The sequence below is a fragment of the Cyanistes caeruleus genome, chromosome 4 (genome assembly GCF_971803275.1).
Source record: "Cyanistes caeruleus chromosome 4, bCyaCae1.hap1.1, whole genome shotgun sequence".
NCBI classification, from domain to species: domain Eukaryota; kingdom Metazoa; phylum Chordata; class Aves; order Passeriformes; family Paridae; genus Cyanistes; species Cyanistes caeruleus.
This window is the reverse complement of record NC_141704.1, coordinates 43,906,603-43,929,172: the sequence shown is the minus strand read 5'-3', so window position 1 is coordinate 43,929,172 and position 22,570 is coordinate 43,906,603. Positions and strand designations below refer to the sequence as shown.

The 22,570-nt window shown below is 36.8% G+C and overlaps 1 protein-coding gene across 4 annotated transcripts in view; it reads left to right on the top strand.

The window, feature by feature from the left end:
- The window catches only part of SYT1 (synaptotagmin 1), a 332,112-nt gene that overhangs the window by 64,511 nt on the left and 245,031 nt on the right, over positions 1–22,570 (top strand). For 3 of the 4 annotated variants that reach the window (XM_086884216.1, XM_086884217.1, XM_086884214.1), the window contains exon 2: positions 13,925–14,012. The exons of the other annotated variant lie outside the window; for it this stretch is intronic. The gene's annotated coding sequence lies outside the window, so the exon portion shown is untranslated. The remainder of the gene's footprint in view (positions 1–13,924; positions 14,013–22,570) is intronic. 4 annotated transcript variants of the gene reach the window in all.

Below are 22,570 nucleotides of genomic sequence, written 5' to 3'. Positions count from 1 at the left end.
ACTACTGACTGCTTTAATACATCCTGTTCTTTGCAGACACTATGTTTTGAGGCTCTAAATAGAGTCAGGAACCACTATTTGATTTTTTTCTTTTAATTTTAGTGGACTCTGCATCATTGAGAGGACTTAGGAAATGTAAATTTTGGGGTTTTATTTTTTCCTCTAAGTTTTATTTGTAACAATAATAACTAATGAAGGCTGTGTCACAGAACCTGTTACTATAAAAACTTATTTTTACCAGGAGAATATATTTTCTGTGAGTGATTTGTTGTTCTCGTAATTTTAAGTATTTATAAAGGATTCCTTTTAAGGATTAGTTAAGTTATATGGGGGGAAAACATTTCACTAGGAAGTAAGTTCCCAGAGGAGCAATAGCAGCAACTGAGAAACCCTGTTATGGTAATAGAAAGGTTTATAGCTGTATGGGTCTATATGGGAGTCTTACACAAGCCTTTACTCTCATAAATCACTGAGATGTTAGATTATGCTGAAAGGGATGAAGATGCTCAGCTGACTACATTTTCAGCTACATCAGTGGTTGAGTCAGTGCTAAGGAATTATACAGATGTTTCTGTGATTTAAAGGAATAGAATAAAAATGCACTTTTATCTAAATGTCATGCCAGTTTAATGAGTAATATTGAGAATGGTTGTAAAGAAACAGTATGTAACAAGGTAAATTCTCTTCAGTCAGCTTTAACACTGTAATTAAAACACAAATGCTATTTATGGAAAAACCTGTTGTTAAAAAACAATTACAATAGCTTGTTTTATTCTGTTCTTTCATTGAAAGATGGAGGATGTTACTGAATTTTTCTGTTCTCAAGTAAAATGCTATTAAATTTTCATACATGATCATTTTGCTCTTTTTCTCCTCCTGTCTGTCTATTTCACCTTTAAGTTTTAAAGAGCTATTTTTTCCAGAAAAAATTGGGTCATTTTTAATTGCTGTCAGCAATTTGTTAGTCAGAGTAAAGCTTACTGTAGTTCCAGTCATGGATTTGTGAAAGCTTCCAGTATTAACTGCTGTAAATAGCTTTTGTGGCAGCACACTGCCCTCCTCTCCAGCCCAGCTCTCTGGACATCCATGTCCTCTGCTACTTAAATGAAGGTGGAACATCCTGCCCTGAGATGTTACATTCTCGTTATAGCAGGTTTTTTTCTGAGCATGGTATTCAAAGAATAGACAAAACCATGCCAAAATGGTTGGTTATTAATGGTTGTTAATATATCCAAAATTACAGATGTATCTAATGTTATAAATCCTTATTTTCATGAGTTTAATATTAGAATATCCATATCAGAAGGGTTTTGTATTTTCAAATGGATACATTTCAAAGTAAGCTCTACACAAACACAGCGTTGTAATTAGATAACATGTCACTGCTGTGCATTTTGTTCGTTTGTTTTTCTACTGCCTCGATAATTATTGTGGTGAGATGTTCTCCTTATTTACTGACATTCTGTAGGATCACAGCAGTAATTCACCTGAAATGACTGTCTGCAGTCTTAAAGGGTCTTACGGCTGAAGCTTTTGGAATGCTAATGTAGGTCATAATTAATCAATAGTGATTGTGCAAACCATAAAACATTTATATGATCTTCATAACTGGCACCTAAATTCTCCACAAGAGACAGCCTGAAATAGTAGCAGAGCTTGTCCTTGCATCTCTCTGTTGCAGGCTTTTCCTGTTTGATGTGCTGGCATGCTTGCCCTAAATAGTCTCTGAGGTGAGTTGTTTGGATGTGTCATTTCAACTGAATACTGCTTTGCATACTCCTGTAGCACATGAAAGAATAGAATACCAAAAGAAACTCTAAATAGCATACAGCAAAATATGAAGTATTATTCTTTTCTGCTAGTCTTACAGAAGCAGCACTTTAATCTGTCAATTAATAATATGTCTTAAAATACCATTTTGAGGAGTTAATAAAGAAAAAGCTTTATGTGCTTATTGAAAGACTGGTGGTTTGCTTCCTGTGTAAAACAGTCTTAAGCTTCTTCTAATGTTAAGAACAAGCACATTCTTTTCTCAACTGTTTATGTTTTGTCTTTATACCTTCATTAGGATGCATGTTTATAGCTTACATTCTTTCTTCTAACATTTTTACTACTATGTTTCTGCATAGGCATTACAGTAGATTTTTTTCAGCAGAAATAGGACTTAAAAGTGGCAATTTACTTAAAGTGACTGGGTACTGCATCCTGATTCTCCAATACCAATGTCAGTATATGTTTAAACTCTTTGGTTTATTGCTGTAATGTTTTTCTTTGTTTTGACTGCATATTTACTCAGTACCCAGCACACTAGGACTCCGATCTTAATTAAATCTCAGGACTGAGCTGAAAAAAGAGTGAATATTTATTATCTGGGAAAAAATGTGGAAGGGAAGGATCTGGGATCCAATAAATACATGTAAAATGAAGTAAACAATTCTCTCCTCACTCTTGTCCACTCAAAAATCAACTGACCAGCAACTAGAGGAGCAGTTAAAAAATTAATTTAGGTCCTTAATTCTCAAAATACACATGGGAGACCAAGTGGTTAGCAAATTCATTAACGTTTTTTTAAGTCAGCACCAACACAATACTATGTCTACAAAAAATTATCTATGCAATTAATTCGTAACTCTTCCTTAGGAATGTGTGAAAATGAAATCACATGAAGGTGAAGGAAAGCTTTGGTGTACCATAAACATTATATTGCATTCTATTGCATAAAGGTAATAACCTAAAACTGTATGGATGTCAGGAGGAGCTCTGCAATTGTAAAACCTGTAGATGAAGCTGATTCTGTTTCCTAAGATGCTGGGTTTTTTTCCAAAAGATGGAGCTAATAAACTTTTCGTACCCTCTTTTAAATTTTGCTTTATTGCTTTGAGTGATAAATTTTGATGTTTACCTTTTTTTGAAAAAGAGATTTCTGATTGCCATTATTAGGGATATTGTTAAGAAGTACTGGAGGTATTGGAGGTGACCAAAGTCAAACATGGTAGGTTTTACTGAAATGACTAATTATAATAGATGCCTGACTCCCGTGAAAGTTACTGGAAATAAGGTGCTTACTCATTTGGATGCTTTTTTAATCTCCATTAGATGCTTTTGTGCATCTTTAGACATGTAAATACCTCATCTGCTGGTCTAAACAAAGAAGTGTATGCACTGGCAACGTTTACAATGGCAGAAGTCAGGTATGCTTTGCCTCAAATCAGTGGGCTTTGTTTGTTTTTGCCTCCATCTGAAGATACTCTAGATGTAATCAGTTTGGTTGCCAGCTGACAAAAAAATAAATTCAAGCAAGAAATTATACTTTAGGAGGACAAATAAATATATTTTGAAGATGAGGAGACAAAAACTAAAATTACTTCCATATGATACAAAGCTGTAAGTGTGTGAAGTATCTGGGTTAGTTTCATATATAACAATACCTGATTGTAAATACTTGGTCTAAAAATAGAAAATTGGAATCACACAATACACAGCTCTTCTGTTTGGCATCAGTTCCATAATACAATAGAACTTGTCATTTGTAAGCTTGTCTGGTTTTCAGTAAAATACTGAGAACAGTTTTATCTGTCCTGATACATCAAACAATACGGTGCAGGTGGTTTAAAAACAAAACAGTTAATCAAGCAAAATTTTACTTAAACTACCTTATGATTCATCAACCAGTCTGTGCCCACTGTCAGTTGTGCCTTTCTGAGCAATTTTTATAGACTATTTAAATAGCCTGGACAGCTTGTGGAACTGCTGAGAATAATATTGTATTATGAATTACTTCTTCAATTTGTTTTAGTTCAGTATGGACTGACAACATGACAGTAAGTCAAGAAAACTGGTGCTTTCTTGAATGAAATGCATTATAACATTTATTCTGGAAATTAAGTTTTGCCTCAAGTATTGTTTTTTCCATGTTAAAATATTCCTAAAGTAAACTATGAAATGGTGTGAGAAACAGAATTACTCAATCTTATTTAATCATATTTCTACTTCTTTTTACATATGTATTATCACAAACTTTAGAAGTTGCATTTCTATCAGTAAGGATCACTACTAAGTTCTTACCTGCGTGATTCCCATTCAAGCACAAACACCAACAGGCAATACAATGGAGAAGTTCCTTAGTGGAATGAATGCTAGTTGAATTTTTTAGGGAAATCAAAGAAATATATGGCATACAAGGAAGCTGAGAAATGTCAAATATATCAAGAATGTCAAGAACTGGACAAGCTTTGACAGGCTGTAAATTAAGGGAATGGAATTAGAGAAATAAGAAAGGCCAAAAAAAGAGGGAATGGGGCATAATGCAGTTACGGACATGGGATGTTTATAAAGTTTATTATATACTACCTGGAGCAAAGACAGTTAAGTACTTTTTGTTGTGCTGTACTTTGGAAAGTGGAACAAGATGGAAATGAGGCTGGTAGCATCAGAGGTGACATCTGGTTTGAGGACTATGACCTCAGTAGTTGCATTTAGACTGCATGAGTAGTGCTTTTGGATGTCCTGGTTGCTTGTTCATCAGCGTGCCTGGAAACCAGGGTGGAAATGGTAGGAGAAAGAAAATGAGGGAAGATCACTGTGTGCAGTTAGATATCATTCTGGCTCACCTGAGACATGGACTGTGACTGAGTGTCTATAGAGTCTGGGTCAGATTCAGCTAAATTCCTTCATCGCAGCTCATACGCTGCTGATTTAGGTTAGTGACTAAAACAGGGGTGGTAACACACCAGGGTTTGAACTATTGCAGAGCAGCATCTGTACAACAAAAAGGCCTTTTCTAACTTTGCCCGTAGCAAGTAGGCTGGGAGCGGGTTTGTAAGAGCTTGGGAGGGAACACAGCCAGGCCAAGTGACCCAAATCAGCCGAAGGGGTGCTGTGTGCCTTAGAATGTTCTGCTCAGGGATAAAAAGTGCAGGCTGCACTCCAAAGGAGTTGTTGCTTGGAGGCTGTTTGAGTGCCAGGATGCTGGTGGGAGGGCCTTTGCTTCACTTGTGTATTTTTGCCCTATTTTTTTCCTTTATTTTTTAAATTTGCTTTTTCTCAACCTGTGAGTTTTTTCTTGCTTCTGTGATTCAATTTCTCTGCTCCATGCTTGGAGGTAGTGTGAATGGGTGGCTGGTGGGCACTTATGTTTTGGCCAGGATAAACCCACCACAGTATCTGAAACTTCAGTGTCCTTCTGAATCCTACTGCTCAATAGCAGTAGGATTCAGTTGGCAAAAAGCTGCCAGCTAGAAATGAAGCAGTAGTGTCAGTTTATCTATAGATTAAAAAAAAAAAATTATTGAAAAATTGAAACAAAAGAAAAAAGTAATATTAATATATGTGTTTTACAGGAACTGATTATTCCAATGGCCATTTGGGGGTTTTGGACATTTTTATGGCATTATGTTGCTACTTTTCTGATAAGTAAAATTATATGTATCACTTAATATTCTGTTGGAGGTTCTCAGTAAGTAGTTGTTTTTATGATACACTATTTCACACCTTTTAAGCCTGATCATCTAATATTGACAAACCTCAGGAAATCTGTAGAAAACTACGTAGACTTTTCATCTGCCTGTGTTTTGGGATTTTTCAGTATTATTTTTGAGGTAATTGCTTAAGACTGGTCATGACATTTTGCTCATCACCTGGAGACTATCTCAATGAGTAGAAACTTACTTTTGGTACTGAAGTAATCAACCAATACTAAATTTGTATCTGGTTATTTACTTTCTATTTTCAGTCTTGAGAGAAATGTTAGTATCTGTCATACTTAATGTTTTTTAGAATGTCTTGTTAAGGTGCAGACTAAAAGACTATAAAAGTGTGATTCACCTACACCTTTGTAGAGGCACTACAGACTAGTTTCCTCTCCTGTTAAGTGACAGGCACTTCCTTATAATTAAGAAAGCAGTACCTAAAAGACAAGTGAAAATTATTTAAAATGTTGTCTCTATTACAGCCAGGTTTTTCTGGAATGATGGATTGGTTATTAATACATTTATGTTCATAAATCTATATGCATATAACATGTGTGAAAGTTAACAGTAGATAAAGATTGAAAAATATGTGGGCCTGACACTCTTTTCTCTACCAAGGCAGAATTAACTGTGCTATGCATTTGGTTGTCTGAACCAATTAAAAAATCTCGTGTGTGTTGTAGTTTATGTCATTCTTGATGAAAACCTGGTTTCACTGTTGAGAGTTGGATGCAATATTCCCAAGTTTTCATGTTTCCAAATAAGTGCAACTCTAAAGTCTTGCTATCTAAGCTGTTGTTGCCCAATTGGGCAGTAGGGACTCCAAGCCTAAAATACAAAGTGTTCCCACTCTTAAATGACAATTTGTTGCAATTTACCATAGTTTGACTGCTTTATATGTTCACCTATTCATGGTTTGGGTGTAGATTCTGACAAAGACGCTTCCTGGAAAGTGGATGCTAAAGAGGTAATGATGAACTTGTCTTTCGTTCTAAATGCAAACACCAATTTTCAAGGGAGCTAATTAAAATCTTTATCTGATCCCTAGTTGCAAGAGAGCTCTGCCTGGGTGTATGTGATAAGTTCATGCTGTTAGAGATTTCTAATTTGATTGGGTTTTTTTTTTTCCCCTGATTTTATGAGTACAGCATTTTTTATTTTTTTTTTATGTTGATAAGCCTTTGCCAGGGGAAATGGCAATCTTCCCTTTAAATGTTGCAGTTGGGAAACAGTGCTTGGCAAATGGATTTTGGTTTTTTTTGTATGTGTATGTGAGAAAAATGGCAACTCAGCTCATCAAAGCTGTTTGTAGAGGAAAATACTTCTTTCCAGCCTAATTGGCTAATGAACTATTGTCTTGAAAAGATTTGAACCTGAGGTAATATACCAGATTTTGATAAACTGTGAGCTTCTATTACCAGAGCTTTGTGAAGATTGTTTTGTCATCTTAAAAAGGATATGCTGAGTTTTCTAGATACAGAGGGGCATACTGTACATCAGCTTGATGCTGGCAAAGAACATTCAACTCTTAATCTGGCATTGCAAGTTGTCAGCTGGTCATGTTAATTAACTTTAATAATTGCTAGTTGAGCAAGTCCACAGACCTGGAAGACAGAACATCAAAAACTTGCCCTTTCTTTGTCAACTTGTTAATTCCATGTGTTTAAGTTAATTTCACTCCTGACATGAAAAAACCCAGTTGTTACTTCATCAGACAGTTCTGTATGAGATACTTTGTTTGATGTCTTTAATAAATTAAAGGTTATGTTCATAGTTTAAGCTGGAAATTGTTCTTTAGTAAAATCAATTGATCAGTGTGGAATTGGAGATCATGGAATTAGTGTGGTATGAGAGGTCAGAATGAGAGTTTGAGGGCAGGAGTTGGTGCATATAAGGAAATGTAATCTTTTTGCTCTGTAGTGAACTATTGATTCTTCTAATTGCATGCTTCAGCATTCAGCACTCATGTGGAAGAAAAATGTTTACAGTAAAGCAAGATGTCTGTCGCAGTCTGCTTTTGCTATAGTAAAAAAAAATAATGATCAATGAAGTAAAAGCAGAAAGAATGTTATCAGTAACATCTATACATAAATGAAGTGGAAGCAGGAGTGTGATATTTACACAGAATTTCAAATGGGATCCAATGGAGTAGGGTGCTAGTAGAAATAATCTTTTTGCCTTCTTGTCACCTAAGTGCAGACCAAAGTGTGTATTTGCCTATATGTATTGTGTGCTAGTTTTGATTAGGAAGTAGAGAAATGGACCAGAATTTCCTTCACTAATTTTGTAAAATTTTAATAGATAAGCAAGAATTTAAGTCCAAATTATTCTGGAAAAAAATATCCCCAAAAGAAAGGTCAAAAAATATCCTACCGAGACAAGAGAGACCAGAAAACACATATAAGCTTGAATACTGACATGTGAGACAGGCACATTTTCTTTAAAAGGTGACAATTCAAAGATGTTGGCCACATGTCACCAAGGTAATTTTTTTATAAATGTCTAGCTGTGTGCTACCATATGGACACCAAAAACAACACACAGGGAAGGAAAGAATTTGCAAGTTGCAATTACCAGATCAGACAGTTCTAAGTCTGTGTGTTCACACGACTCTGTACTGTAGTCACTTTGGGCTCTTGCTTTACTGGATTAAATGTATTTCCTCACAGGTTTTTGGCCATCCTGTTGGATTCTGTGTTAACACTTGTCTGCCTTGCACTTATCTATGCCATGTAAGGAAGTAAAATTGATCCAACATTTTTATTGTTGTTATTATTGTTGTTGTTGTTATTATTATTTTCTCCTTCACCATTCTGAATAACAAGAACCACTACTAATGGAATTATGAACATACCCAGTTTAAGCCATACAAATTTGTCCAGTACAAGTAGTCTCACAGTACTAAGGACTAGTGGTGATGCAGATGTGTGATGCAGTGGTTTTGACTAATTCCTGGAATATGAAGACACACATTTCCTTGCCTTTGCTTAGGCAGAAGTACAAACAACTTCAGAGCATCTCATTGAAATGGAAGAATGGTTCCAAAAATTCAGACCAGGGATTCTCTTAGCCTTGGATCTACAGTGTTAAGCATCTTATCACCAATAAGCCATGGCAGATTTCCAGAGAACAGGAGAGTGAGAATACATAACACATCTCTAGAATATTCCCAGCTTCCACCTGTTTTCAGCTCAAGGGATTTCCTAAACCTGGTGTGATATCACCAGCTCTCAATGAATCTCTTTTCTAAACTCATGTTAAGTTTCCCCATACCTTTTTTAAGTCTTCTAGTAGCCCCTAATAAGTTTCTGGCAGTGTCATAGTTCTTTCACTTGTTGGGCAGAGAAACACTTTTTTCTGTTTGTTTTGCACTCTGTTCCTACCAGCTTCCTTTAAAGTTGCTGGTTTTTCTATATACAATGTTATGCCAAATCTAAAATGGTACCAAGGTAGAGTTTGAGTCCTCTGTCTTGATAAAAATTATTGCAGAAGATCACAGAAACCTAGCTTTGCAATTGGACTTACTTAGAAACAGCTTTACAGGAGGAGAATATAATTTTTAAAGCACTGAGAGGATAGAAATTACCCGCTGATACTTTTCCTCACAAAACTCTTTGCATATTGCAAATCTGGTCTGTATGGACAAAAGAAGGCACTGAGATCAATTAATCTTTGTTTTCAACTGTGTAGTAGGTACTCATACTTAACACAAGTTACACTAGAAAGCTACAAGGATACTGATATAAGTTGGATTTGGTGGATAGTTTGAATAATAGCCAATGTTTAGAAGATGAGGGAGATCTGATAAAATTAATATAGGCTGGAATGATTTGGAATGACTTCTTATTTAAGTCATTTATCACATAGTAAATACTTCATATTGTTGCTTAGATTGAAGCTTAATATTTGTGCTTTGGTGTAATTAGCAATCATTTGCAGTAAAATAAAGAGATTGTCCGAATTTCTGCATTTGTCACCTGATAAATTTAGGTCAAGGCTGACTGAAAGATCTTGCTGGTCTAGATCGTTAAAAGACTTTTGTGGTTGTTTCAGAGTGGAGATAATTTCAATATGCTTCAGAATAAAGGAAATGTTTTTTGTTTAGTACAGGAGAAAAAATACCATCAGAAGTCCCTGGGGAAAAAAAAAGTAAATATTACTACTGTCTTCCAAAAACTAAAAGAAGTTTGCAGTTCTGTGAGTTTTGGTTCTTTTTTATTTTCTTGCCTAAATAATGGTGCTCCATGGAATTATTCAGTCTCTTTCTATGTTTCTAAATTTTCTGAACTTTTAAAAAAGAGAGACCAGTGTACACAGTGGAGAGATACATTTTCAAAACTAACTGAAGGGATTAAAGAATGTGTGAATCAACAATTTGTGTTGGTAGTAAAAGTATTTTGCACTGCTAAATTGTGTTATGAGCACTGAATATTAGGAGTATGTCCAATATGTGGTAGGCGGGCTACAGCTGTAGCATGATCATCAGCAGTGGAACATACTACTATACTTATTGACAGGAACAGGAAAATCAATTAAATAGTTTTCTTCTGAACATTGGTTAAAATTGACAAGATAGCTGTATATTGCAAACTGAGGTGATGTCTGTGCTTCCTTTCAAAATATCACATGAAGTTTTCTAGTAAAAAAAAGTATCTCAGTCAGAAAACACACATCCAAAGGCATTTTATCCCAGTCATTTGTTGCAGAGATGGCAGCAGGATGACATTGTAAATTTGCTTAGTTTTATACTTTTTCTCTCTGAATCTGCTTGTTCTTTATAATATAACTGCAGGCAAGCCCTTAAGTTTGCAGATGTAAATAGCTAGTGTCAGAATGTGTTTCATGTAGAGCAGAGCTATAGCTTCACCTGAATACCTCTCAAGGTGAGGGTGTCTGCTAACCCTCTTTGTGGCTCATGTTACAGAAATGAACAGTTAATTTTTCCTGTGGACAGATTTGGTTTTTTCCCAGAAAGCAATGAGAGCAAACTGAATGTATCTTCATCTTCCAGTATTTCTGGTAGCATCCTTTATAAGTTGGTCATTGACCTTTCTCGATAAGAAAGCCTTTTCCCATTATCTTTTAATACCTGCTGCCTCCTTTCTCTCTCTTACTGCATTTCCCCCCAGATGTTCATAGTACTGAGAGGTGTCTGAGAACCAGGCTTTTGATGGAGAAGAACTAATTCATTAAAAGTGTACCACTAGCTTAAATATCTTTTTATGCAATTAAAAAAGCAAGACACAGCAACACAAACAACTCCTACCCACAACCTCCATTTTGTTTGCATTTTGTACCTCCATAGATGACACATAAAGGTTTTCCACAGATAGAATTAGTATTCTGGCTAGCTCTCACTTGTGGTCCATAGACCACCAAAGTGCTGACAGATGCACTGTTATACAGAAATGCAAAAATTATATTTGTGTTTCTGTATGTATCCTGCAAAACCCCAAAACATCCAGATCTCTCCTTGCTACTCTGTTCCAGCTCGTTCAAGCCATCTGCTTGGTTTTCCTGCTGCGTTTGGTCTCATTAGTCATGTTCACATGTACTTCAGGCTGCTTAATTTCATTATGCAAAGTATTATGCACTGTTCATCCAATAAGTGAGAGAGGTTTGTTCTGCTCCCTAAGGGACTTGTAAAAAGAAGTTTTAAATCTCTAAGAAAACCTAAAAATTCTTGTTGGAACATGGTTCATGCCTCATTGTTACCTATATTAAAATGCACTAAAACTTACTTGTAGCTTTATCTGTCTTTTCCTGACTCCCAAATGTTAAATCCTGTCTCCTTAGAAATATTTGTATCTAACTAGGATTTTTCAACACAGTTAAGATCTTGACACAAAACCACATTTCATATTTGAAAGTTTCCTTTTTGGCAGATTTAGGGGTTTTGTGCCTAGCAGTGAGATTGCAAATTCTGATAGAGTGTATTTGTGGCCGTGCCTGTGAATATTCACTAGAATTAACAAAATCATAAGCCTTTTGAAAAGGAAAAGAACTCACAGAGGGAAGAGGAATCTGTTAATGAAACAAAGATGGAAAATCTCCATTTGCAGTCATTACTAAGTGTGCTCTGGCTTCTCAAAACTCCAGAGGCTGACTGTGATAAACTCTAGTGTCTCTATTACAAATAGACTTTGTTGCAAGATGAAAAAGATTTAAAAAGAGTTTCCTGTGATGGCTTTTGGTAGTCCCTCTGTGTGTTACACCAGATAGAACTCTGCCAGGACCCCAGTGGACAGAAGAGGACCAGAAAACTGGTCAGCCTTTAGCTGAGGAGGGAATGGCTGGGGCTTGTTGGGCGAGGGCAGTGGATTAATAGTCAACCTGGATAACGAGAAAGGGCATAAAAATTGGACATGGAATGGGAAACTGGAACTGACCAGACAAAAAGAGTCACAATTGGCAAGGAGCTCCAGAGAAGACAGATTTAATAAGGAATTGGATATCTGGACAGCAGATACAGAGCTGCCAACATAACTGCCAGGAGTATCAGCCAGTAATCCTAGCTCGAGAGAACTGGGAATGGTTGAGAAATGAGCCAGGAAGGCAGGAAAATGAAATTCAGTGGGAGTTATCTTGGATATATAGGAACATACAATATATGCTACGCGCTCTGAAGAAAGAAAAAAAAAAAAAAAAAAATGGAGGTGGAGAGGAAATAAGTATCCATTATTTAGTGTATAAAATTAGTGGATTTTTTTATCCTAAAAAATTTTCATCATGAAAATAATTATTTTATTTTAAGAATCTGCTCTATAAGGTATATGAATCCTAGAGCATTCACATAATAGGAGGGGTAAACCTCTTAAATTCCTTAAAAAAACAACCTAGGCACTGAATAAGTATAGCTCCCCACAAAAAAATTGTGACTCAGAGACTGTCATAAAGCCACAGAAATAGACTGAATTAAACTCTGAGTGCTTGACATTGCAGTGATGTTCTTTTATTAATGTTGTGGTTTGCATCTAATGAGTTTAATTTCACTTTGTTGTTTTGATAAATAAAGATATTCTATCCAGACAGCCACAAGCTAGAAAATAATTGTTGACTTTGAAAGTCAGAACATTTTTAACCAGCTTTTCCTGATAGTTATTTCATTAAAACCCTGGGTCCTGGAGTAATTTAAAGACTTCAGTCTTTCTTTCTTTTTCTAGTGGAAAAGACACATTGTGTGAAGCGCTAAATTCATGTACCCCCAGACTTTGGTGACCCTAAATTCAATGCAATGCACTTTGCTGATATGGACTTGGTTCCCTAAAAATTAGAAGGCAAATAATAAGTATATACATTTGAAGAAAATTCCATCATTTTTACAGCATTGATTTCTTAGTACTTAACCACTTAACCAGTGAAAAATGTAAGCTTCCAAAGTATTTAAAATAATTTTAATGAATTTTTGATTTAACTCAATGCTTCTGTTGTTTAAAAAAAATCCTTATTTGTAATTTTGCAGTTTTAAATGTTGTCAAGTGCAAGAAAATTAAATACTGATAGTACTTCCTCCTAAGAAAAATAATCAAAAGTGCTACATATAAGATATGGGGGGCTGAGGACAGGCTTTATGGGGTGTGATTGGGCAAGGATTCAAGGCATTTAAGACTGAGAAGGATCCTTGAACCTCATGTGACTTCCAGCATATTGTTTAATATTTGTGTACCTTAGCTTTCATCTGTAGAACAAATATATTGATACAGCTTTTACTCGTTTATCCTTTGCTGTCTAAGGGATTTGATTTATAAAAATCTTAAAGATGTCTAACAGCCTTGTTCAAACAACTTCCAGCTCAGTGAGCATTCAGTCTTAACTGGAGCTTCTAGTTACAGCTGTGAGGAAAAAGTCATGTGAATTCCTTTAATTTTCCAGAATAGGAGACTCTATAGAAGGCAAATAGAAGAGCAGAGAAGGAAAAGAAAATCTAGTATAATCTGAACAGTTCTAGGAAATTGTTTTGAGTCTAAGACTGAATTGACTGATGTCACTTTTGCCCTTAATCCAAACTGTTCTGAAATTGTCTGTTTGTGTGTAGAAGTTAGAAAATGTTCAAGTATACATCCATGTCTTTCCAATATCATGTGAATTACTGAGCATGCTAAGTTAAGGAATTTTGTGGGTTACAGCAGTAGAAAAACATGATGTGATATCATTGCAATTCACTTTACTTGGCTCACTGATGAAATCTACAGAAATATATAATATTGCAGCACACTAAGAAAATAGTCTAAATCAGTCCATGATGAAGAAATCTTGTTCACATATTTTTCTTCTGTGTCTCTTAACAGTCTGATTAAATCTCATGATAATCAGCTACAGGCAATCAGCTAAAAGGCAGTGAACAAACCAAGTACGTTTAAAGGAGTTTTTAAGCAGCAGTTGTTCATAGGCAAAGGTGGAAAATACAGCACTGTAGGTACTGGCAAGTGTTTACATGGAATGTCTTTCTTTTAAAGGGAGAAAAGGGATATTTTTCTCAACCGTGAAGAAGAACCTTCATTCAAGATTCCCCTGTGAACACTGCATTGATGCCAATCATATAAGGTATTTAAAACAAACAAGATTCTGTTACCTTCTATAATCTACTAGATGCTTTAATCCATGTAATTGCAGTAACTGAAGTGGAGATAGTAAAGAAATTAAAGAAATCACTTTTTCTGATGCAAAGTTTGTTAGATTTATGAACACGTAATGTTGTTTTATTACGTGATATTTCATTCTGACATTAAAGATTAAAAGAATCCAGTTGATTTGCATTTTTTGTTCAGATAGTAGTTGTATTCTTTGCCTTCTCTCACCATCAATTTGTGTTTTATCAAATCCCAAGCTGTCATGGTTCATTATCCATAGATGATCTTGAGCAGCCTTGCATCACAAAAAAATATGCTGTGGCATCTGCCATTGTGCACCACTAAACAGATCACTTCTGAGTAAGGTTTTGATTAGTACAATCAGTAGTGTGTGTTCTCATACTTTAGCCTGTGAGTATCTTATGCAATGTAGCTGCATATAGTAAGTGACTGAATTTCAGGTTGCAGATAGAATATCTGCTGTGCCATTTTAGCTGATGAGTTCCATTTGAGTTAATGCTTGTACACCTTAGTCTCCACCAGGCAGTCCCATTGCTTCTGTAGTCATTTCATAAAATTCAGTGCCAATGATGTAGACAGCACAGTGAAATTAGGAGATGTGATTATAGTATCAGGCTTGCATTCTAGACCCTTTTCTGATTTTAGGAGAAAAAAATGAAATTCATGTCACAATTGTATTAGCATTCAGATATAAATATATTTACTAAGGAAGTCTTTATTTCCTGCATGGTACTTACATTGGTAAAGAGACTCTTCATTTTTGAATGGCAGGAGTTAGACTCAATGATCCTGATGGGTCCCTTCCAATTCAGCATATTCTATGATTCTATAAAAAAATATTTAATCTTCTAATTCCCCTGAATCTGTTCCTGTTCCACCAAAACTTGCAAATAAATTTTGATTTAAGTAGTAGTGTGTTCATCACAGTGATAAAATTAATTTCCATCTTTGTTCGCTATCATGCATATCTCAGTTACAGGCAGTTTCTTCTGAGAATATGAAATACTGTCTTATGAATGTGTCTGGGAGTAAGTCACCAATGTCATAACTCAAACTAATTTAAATGAAAGCAAATGTTTTGGGATTTGAAAGTTGAATTTCCATTTGAACAATAGCTTCAAGGACTTGCATGCACATTTGACTGTCTTGTGCCCTGAAGAGTATTGCTACTAAAGAGATTATCCACATAGACCCATGAGCTACAATAAGATTCTCAGGAATGTGAAATAGAATAAAGTTGTCTGTAAGGTAAATATGAAGTAGAAAAGCAAATTAAAACAAAAATGGGAATATGAATGAATCTGGGAGAATTTTTTTTTTTTTTTAATCTATACTGGTAGCCTAAGGTTGCAGCAAAACCTGAGGATCCCATGCACAAATCTGAACTAGAAATGCTTCTTAATTTGTCACCTGAGTCACAGAATTTGTTTGGTAGGTCCCCTAGTGGGCTGGTGTCTATATAATATGCTACAAATTGTGTTAGAGGGGTTACTGTAATAAGCAGAGTCATTAGGAAATGCCTTCTCAGACTTCCTGGGTATTAGGAAGTGTTTAGTGAAATATGAAATAATTGGAAATTTTTAAGTGTTACAAGGAGTCTTCCTTCTAAAAAACACCATTATACTGGCAAAAATATTCCTTCAAGTGTTTTAGATGCAATTTCTCTTTAATACTACTTTTCATTTAGAAGTATTTATGGTGTGTTGATTTTGGTGGTATTTTTTGCTTTGGAGGTATTTTTTACTTGATAGTAACAGGGATGAAAGCAGTTCTTCTCTCACAGGAGCTGTTACTTCCAGTGTAGTTGCTTTGAACATTCTAAAAAGGCACAATGGTGCTCAGGCCAGCTAAGGAAATCTCCACAGAGCACAGAGAATGACTGTAAATAGTATAGATCCAGAATTGGGAAGCCCCAGACCAACCAGTCTCAATGGTCTGACCCCATTTAAATTCAAGAAACCGTGCTAGGTGATAGCAAATCTCTCATGAGTTCTTTCCTGTTTTCCTGCCCTTGAAGTGTTTTGTTTCTAGCCCATTTGTGAAAAACAAGGTGCCCTGGAATCCTGGGACTATGCAAGAAATAAGGACTAAGGTATTGTTGCAATGAATGCCAAAATTATACTCAAAGGTTGATAGACTGTAAACCTGCTTCTAAAAATAGAAATATTTTTAAAATTACCTATTACTATGATTTTACATTCTTTTTTTTCTGAACTAACTCTTCACTTAATTTCTCTTTTGAGACCCAGTTTTCCACTGATAAATTAAAGTCCCTAGGCTGTAGATGGCTACATCTCAGCCTTTGTATCTCCTATATATCTCCTTTAATCATTACCATCGTAAAGGTAAGCCATTAAGCAACAGTGAGAATGGAATGTTATATAGATCTATGGTGTGTGAATCCATTAAAAATAGGGAGAACAATAAATGCAAAAATTACTTTAATCAATGTGTTGAAACTTATTAAGCTCTTTATATAACCTCCTCAACTGAAAGTAAATTCAACTATTTGTATTGGTAACATTGGTAACGCTGCAATGTGATTTGTGGGCTTGGATGATTCAGATTGAATCAGATATAACAAACACTTCTTTGGGGAAAATAAAATTTCACAAAGTAATACAGTCAAGCTCAGATCTTACTCTTCCTGAAAGAAAGAGAATAAAACTGCTTGTGCAAAAACAGTCCTCTGTTCCCACAGTGCTGCACTTACTGTGTTACAGTCTAAACCAGCAGCAATTGCACATAAGCTGTTAACATGAGAACAATCAAACAGTTGGCTCACTGAGCCAGAGGTGGTACTTGGAGCCCTTGCTGTTTATCCCAGTCAATCTCAGCATCAGTAATGGTCAGAAACCAGACGCTCATTCTCCTGCATGTGTTTATGTGGCAGGGGGAACATGCCTTTGCTTTCCTTTTTGGCAGGCAAAAAAGAAACTAAAACTTCAAGGGAAAATAATAGTTTCATGAGGAAAGTATGCACCTACAAGTTCACATCATATCTGGGAAGAGAATTGTGATTTTTAGCTGTCTGGATAAAAGCCCCATTAGACTGATATAGAATGAAGCCAAGAAGCTGAGAAAATTCAGAACAGTTTTGAATTGACAGGGTAGTGAGAGTTGTAACAGTGGGATTCTGAAGGGCTCCATCCTGGGCCCAGTTCTTTTCAATATCTTCATTAATGACTTGAACACGAAGGAATACTAAATAAGTGTGCTGAGAACACTAAACTGGGAGGAGCTGTCAGCTTCCTTGAGAGATGTGAGAAAGAGGAGCAGCAAGTCCTAATCTCTTTACTTTTGTGACCAGTGACCAAGCAAATGCCTGAAGTTGTGTCAGGGGAGGTTTAGGTTGGATATCTGGAAAAAGCTTTTCATCCAGAGGGTGGCTGGGCACTGGACTGGATTCCTCAGGGAAGTGGTCACAGCACCAAGCCTGACAGAGTTCATAAAGTGTTTGGACGATGATTTTTAGGCACATGGTGGGATTCTTTGGGTCAGGAGTTGCACCCTTCCAAGTCGAGTTGGGTCCCTTCCAACTCAGCATATTCTGTGTTTCTGAGTGAATTATTGCAAGCTTTTAGGAGGAAAAAAAAGACCCCAGGTGGAGGGAAAAATAACTGGGTAGGGTATTCTTTCATGGAATGAATTATGTTAGAGATAACTACTGCAGGAGGTCACGCACATTTGTTAAATGGCTGACCTTGTCATTTGTCACAAAGAGGATACCAGATTAGTAGACCATAAATTTAGATTGGTTCAGAAAGTCCTCTGGTCCTGTCACAGGTTTGGTCAAGCAGTGTTGAAAAAAATTTGTGACAAATTGGCTCAAAAAAACCCCAGCAAGACATTTCTTACTATCTTTACATGTGAATAAATCAGGATGGACATTTTAAGAAACCCCAGTGTGAAGCTAGAATAGCAGCTATGATCCAAGTCTCATAAGCCTAGTTATTTTCTGAGGAACATTGGGATCATGAGCCTGAAGCACTCCAAGGGTACAGTTTCATGATAGCATGTTTGCTGGAAGTGATGATCTTATGCTCCCTTTTTGTTCCAGCACTAAAAATGAACAGTAGTTTTCAGCCAGATAAGCCTTATTGCTGCCTCACAAGAAAATAGTGCAGTGATGTGTGTGTGAAAAGTAGGGCAGGATCTCTTCTCTTTTGGCAGTAGCAAAGCCTTAAATCAGTTAAAGCAGCTTTTGAAACCACTCCAGAACTTTGAGCCTTCATAGAAGGTGTCTGGGGGCATCAGGTGGTGGAACCAGCATACACTTTCTGTGTAGCAAGTGTTGCTCACCTCACTATTAGCAAGTGTGCTTAGCAGTGTAATGAATAATGAACTTTGGTCACTTTTATATAATTGGAATACATAAATGTGTAAAATTCAGTTCCCAAATTTGATTCCCAAGAGTGGTGGGCTGACCTCAGCTGGCTGCCAGTCTCTCACCCAGCCCCTCTCTCATTTGATGTATCTCAAAATGAGGGCAGGGACATCACTTGCCTTAACGGACAAAATGGGCTTGTCTTGAGGAAGATTAACTTAATTTATTGCTGATTAAAACAGAATGGTATGGTGAGAAACAACCTAAAAAACCTAAAACACCTTCTCCCCTTGTTCCTTCCAAATTCAGTCCTTCATTCAACCCTTTTGATTGCCTCCACTGAGCAGCGCAGGGAAGTGGGATGTGAGGTTTGTGGTCAGTTTGTTTGACAGCTGATCCCTGTCACTCCTTACTCCTCCTCCCCCTTTTCCCCTTGTCCATGGGGGCCTCCAGAGGCTGCAGGGGAACCTGCATGATCATGATCCCCACTATAGGCTGCAGGGGAATCTCTGCTCCAACCCTTGGGGCTCTTCCCTTCCCTCTTCCTTCTCTCACCTTGGTGTGCACAGGGCTGTTTCTCAGGCTTTCCTCTCTCACTTCTTACTGCTGGGCAGTGGTTTTGCACTATCTTATGTTTTCCAGAGGTATTCTCAGGGGGTTTTGTCCCCATGTCAGTTGTGGGGCTCAGCTGTGCCGTGTGGTGGGTGCATTGAGGGCATCTGGAACCTGCTGTGACCAGCCCTGGGCAGACCTGCCTCTCCTCCCAGTGCCCTTCTGCTCTGCCCCAGACACCACAGTGTCTCTCAAACAGTTTGAGGAGCCAGCAAAAGTAAAGATCATTTTCTCAAGAGTCTGGAAGACTTGAGGGGCTTTTTTCTAACCTCATCTTACAGCAAGCAATCAGGTTTTATGTGTAAACATTTGTACGTAGCATTGAAAAGAAAAAATACTGAAATTACATTCCTTCCTACAAAATTTTAGAAAGTATTTGCTTTCTCTATGTGAATACTGTGAATACAATTTTTTTTTCTGTCCTGCATGTGCAAAAGGTACCAGAGAACAGCTCCAGGCCATGCTGGGGCAGGGTCCCAGTGGGCATCCAGGTCTTTAACTGGAGCCAGTCCGACTTGCTGTATCCCTTCTAGTGCCTGCCTCTGCTTTTGGGGCTTCCTGTTCTCTGCACCCTTGGTTAGAGCACTGTCCTGAGATAAATACATCCTTTGCTGTCCTTCCACTGTTTCTTTGGTAAACTGGGTGAATACAGATTCCTGCTTTATTATCTATGAATGTTGTCTGTTGATGTCAGAATGGTGGTGGCCCAGCCAGATGAATACTTGGTGCTTTGCAGTGTGACAAACTGCTTGGAGCTGTTGGCATAAACAACTGGTTTGTTTTGTTCTCACATTAAAAGAAGATGCGATATGAAACCTTGTATATTTTAAAAATACAAATTCTTATCTGTGTCTGACAGATCTCATCACTTTGAGAGGTCCAAAATTTGTGATTCTCTGTAAAATTTAATTATCTGGCACTTTCCAACAGTAGCTTGTCTACTACTGACATGTAGAATTTCATTTTGTTCAAACATCTTTTGTGTGTGTCTTCTTGATATTGATAACAGTGACTTGTGGAAATGCTTATCTCTTTTTGATTCTGAAAATGTAATAAAGAAGAAAAATACAAATTAATAGCTACATACATTAGTTAGGCAGACATCCATCAAATCTTTGTATCAGGCTTAGCTCTTCAGATATCTCAAGAAACAGAGATATAAAAGCAGCTGTAGCCCACAAAAAAGTGCCCACAAAACCAAAATAAATCATTGCCTGAAGAGAGAATGAACTAAGACAGACCTTTCTTGTTCATTGATGAGTTTCTTTGTTCCCTTTTCCAGTTAGTTTTCTGAACAAATTGTTACTCACTAATTAGCATTAGTAATAGCAATTTTGACCATAATTGGTCTCTTCATAGCTACCATAACTGAACTCCTCAACATATGTGAATCTTGGGTCCATTCCCCAAATTCTGAGAGATGTAAGGTAGGAAGTCGCAGAAAAGTGGGAAAATAGTCTTAATAAGATGTTGTATACAGATAAGAGTAGTCATTTAATCACAAACTCATAGAACATCATCTCACCAGTAAAAGAAATCCATCATTAAGAAACTAGGAATATAAATACATGCAACTGTAGGCATAACTCTTGCTTTGTAGTTTCCAGTTTAAATGACTGAAAATAGTGGATATTTATATGTAAACATATTTATAGACATGACTTTGATCTGTGCTTGTGGATAATAAAATGGAGAGATGTACATATTGAGAATATGTGATATATTGTAGAAGAACAGGAACGTATCATGGTGTTGTTCAGTTTATGCAGAGGTCTATTTGTACAATGTCTGTCTGCAAGACACTATTTTTTCTGACTTACATTTCTTGATTGTATATTGCTGTATTTGCACAATGATTCTGTAATGAGGCTTTGACTTTGTAGCCCTTGGTCTGAACAGCCAAATTCAGTGCTGACTGAATGCAGAAGCCTGTGTGTTTCCTTGGCAGGGTATCTGATTTGATGAGAAGTGCAGTGGCAGTCTGCTTTATATTGTGGGAAAATTAAAAGTATTTTTAGCTTTCTGTTAGGCTGTAAATAAGCTTTGATAGCAGTAAACAAGTTTCAGCTATGCTGTGTGACACAGAAGTGTGTGCACAGTGTAGCCTGCTTCTCAGAAGAAGCACAGGTAGAAGCCAAGATTTCCTGAGCTCATCATACAGTTCTTTAAAGGCTTTTATTAAAGAAAAAGGAAGCTAGGAACAGCTGTGTAAAAACCATACCACACAGGTGGGGAAGATATGTACCAACTGAGGAGGGATTTTGTATTATCCCTAGGCAGAGAAACTCAAATTGAGTAGCTAAGGCTGTTGTATTTCAGTTCCCAGACCAGATCCTGCGGTGTGGTGGCTTCCAAGTCAGCTATTACAGATTGTCAACATGGAACCTCCTGCACAAAGCACGTGAGGCTGTGCAGCTAGAGCTAAAATAAAAAGCTCTAGAACAAACAGCTATCACTCTTCACATACTCTGTACCAGGTCCAAGAGAGAAAATGTCATGCACTCTGCCCAGTGCTTCTTTCATGAATGCACGCATGAAGATGGATGGGTGGATCAGTTATGGAGAGTGTAAACACGGCCAGCAGGTGGGACAGTCAAGGACATCTGGTGTACTGGCTTTTGTAAGTAAAATTTAAAGTCTACTGGAATAGTACTAAAAAACTTAAAGAGGGAGCAGGTGGAGATTGGAGAGAGAGCTTCTATGCTGTCACACTGTTACCTCTCTGTGTTAGGAACAAATGGCTGTAGTGAAATGGGATCTCTTTCCATTTTGTAACCCTGAATGCCATTTAAAAAAATGTTATTGTGGAGAAATGACCCACATAAAGGTAGAGAATGCAGCTACTTTTCAGGGACAGAGGGTGAAACAGATGACAGCACTTGGACATCCCTAGAATATGTTATTAATTTTGGCAAGGAAGATGGAAGCTAGCTTTAGTGAATTTTGTGAAAGACAGCTGTTGCTGGTTTTTTGTGACATCAGAAGTCTAACCTTTATCAGTTAGAATTTCCTTGCACTGCAGCAAATAGCAACAGTTAAATAAGATTGACAAATTGTTTCAGCACAAACTAGTTACATGTGGAGGACGTTGGCTGCAAAATTTCATTCCACTGCTGCAAAACTCTATGTAATGCATATACAGAGGTAGGCTGGACATACTTGTAAGCTCAAACTAATTTTGTAGATAAATGGTTTACAACATAGTGATTACAGATTTTAAAAATCTTTTCTGTCTCTCCCTCTACTCCTGTGTGTTCTGATGCTTCTTTTTTCACTAGCAGCCGCATAGTTATTTCTAGATTAAAACATTCCCTGTATGTGCTTCTGAAAGATGGATAAATTCAGACCACACTATGGCAAACAGTGTTTTAACATGCCCATATTATTGTTGTTTGTAAATGTCATGAAGGCAACCAACCTTGCATGTCTCTGTCCTACATTTTTATGTGGAGAATGTTACATAATAAATGTAAGAAACACACATTTGTGCTGTAGGTCTCTAATGCAGCCTCGTGGTTATGACTGCTCAGGTGTGTTTGTTCTTGAGCAGCACATAGATAGTGCCAACCCAT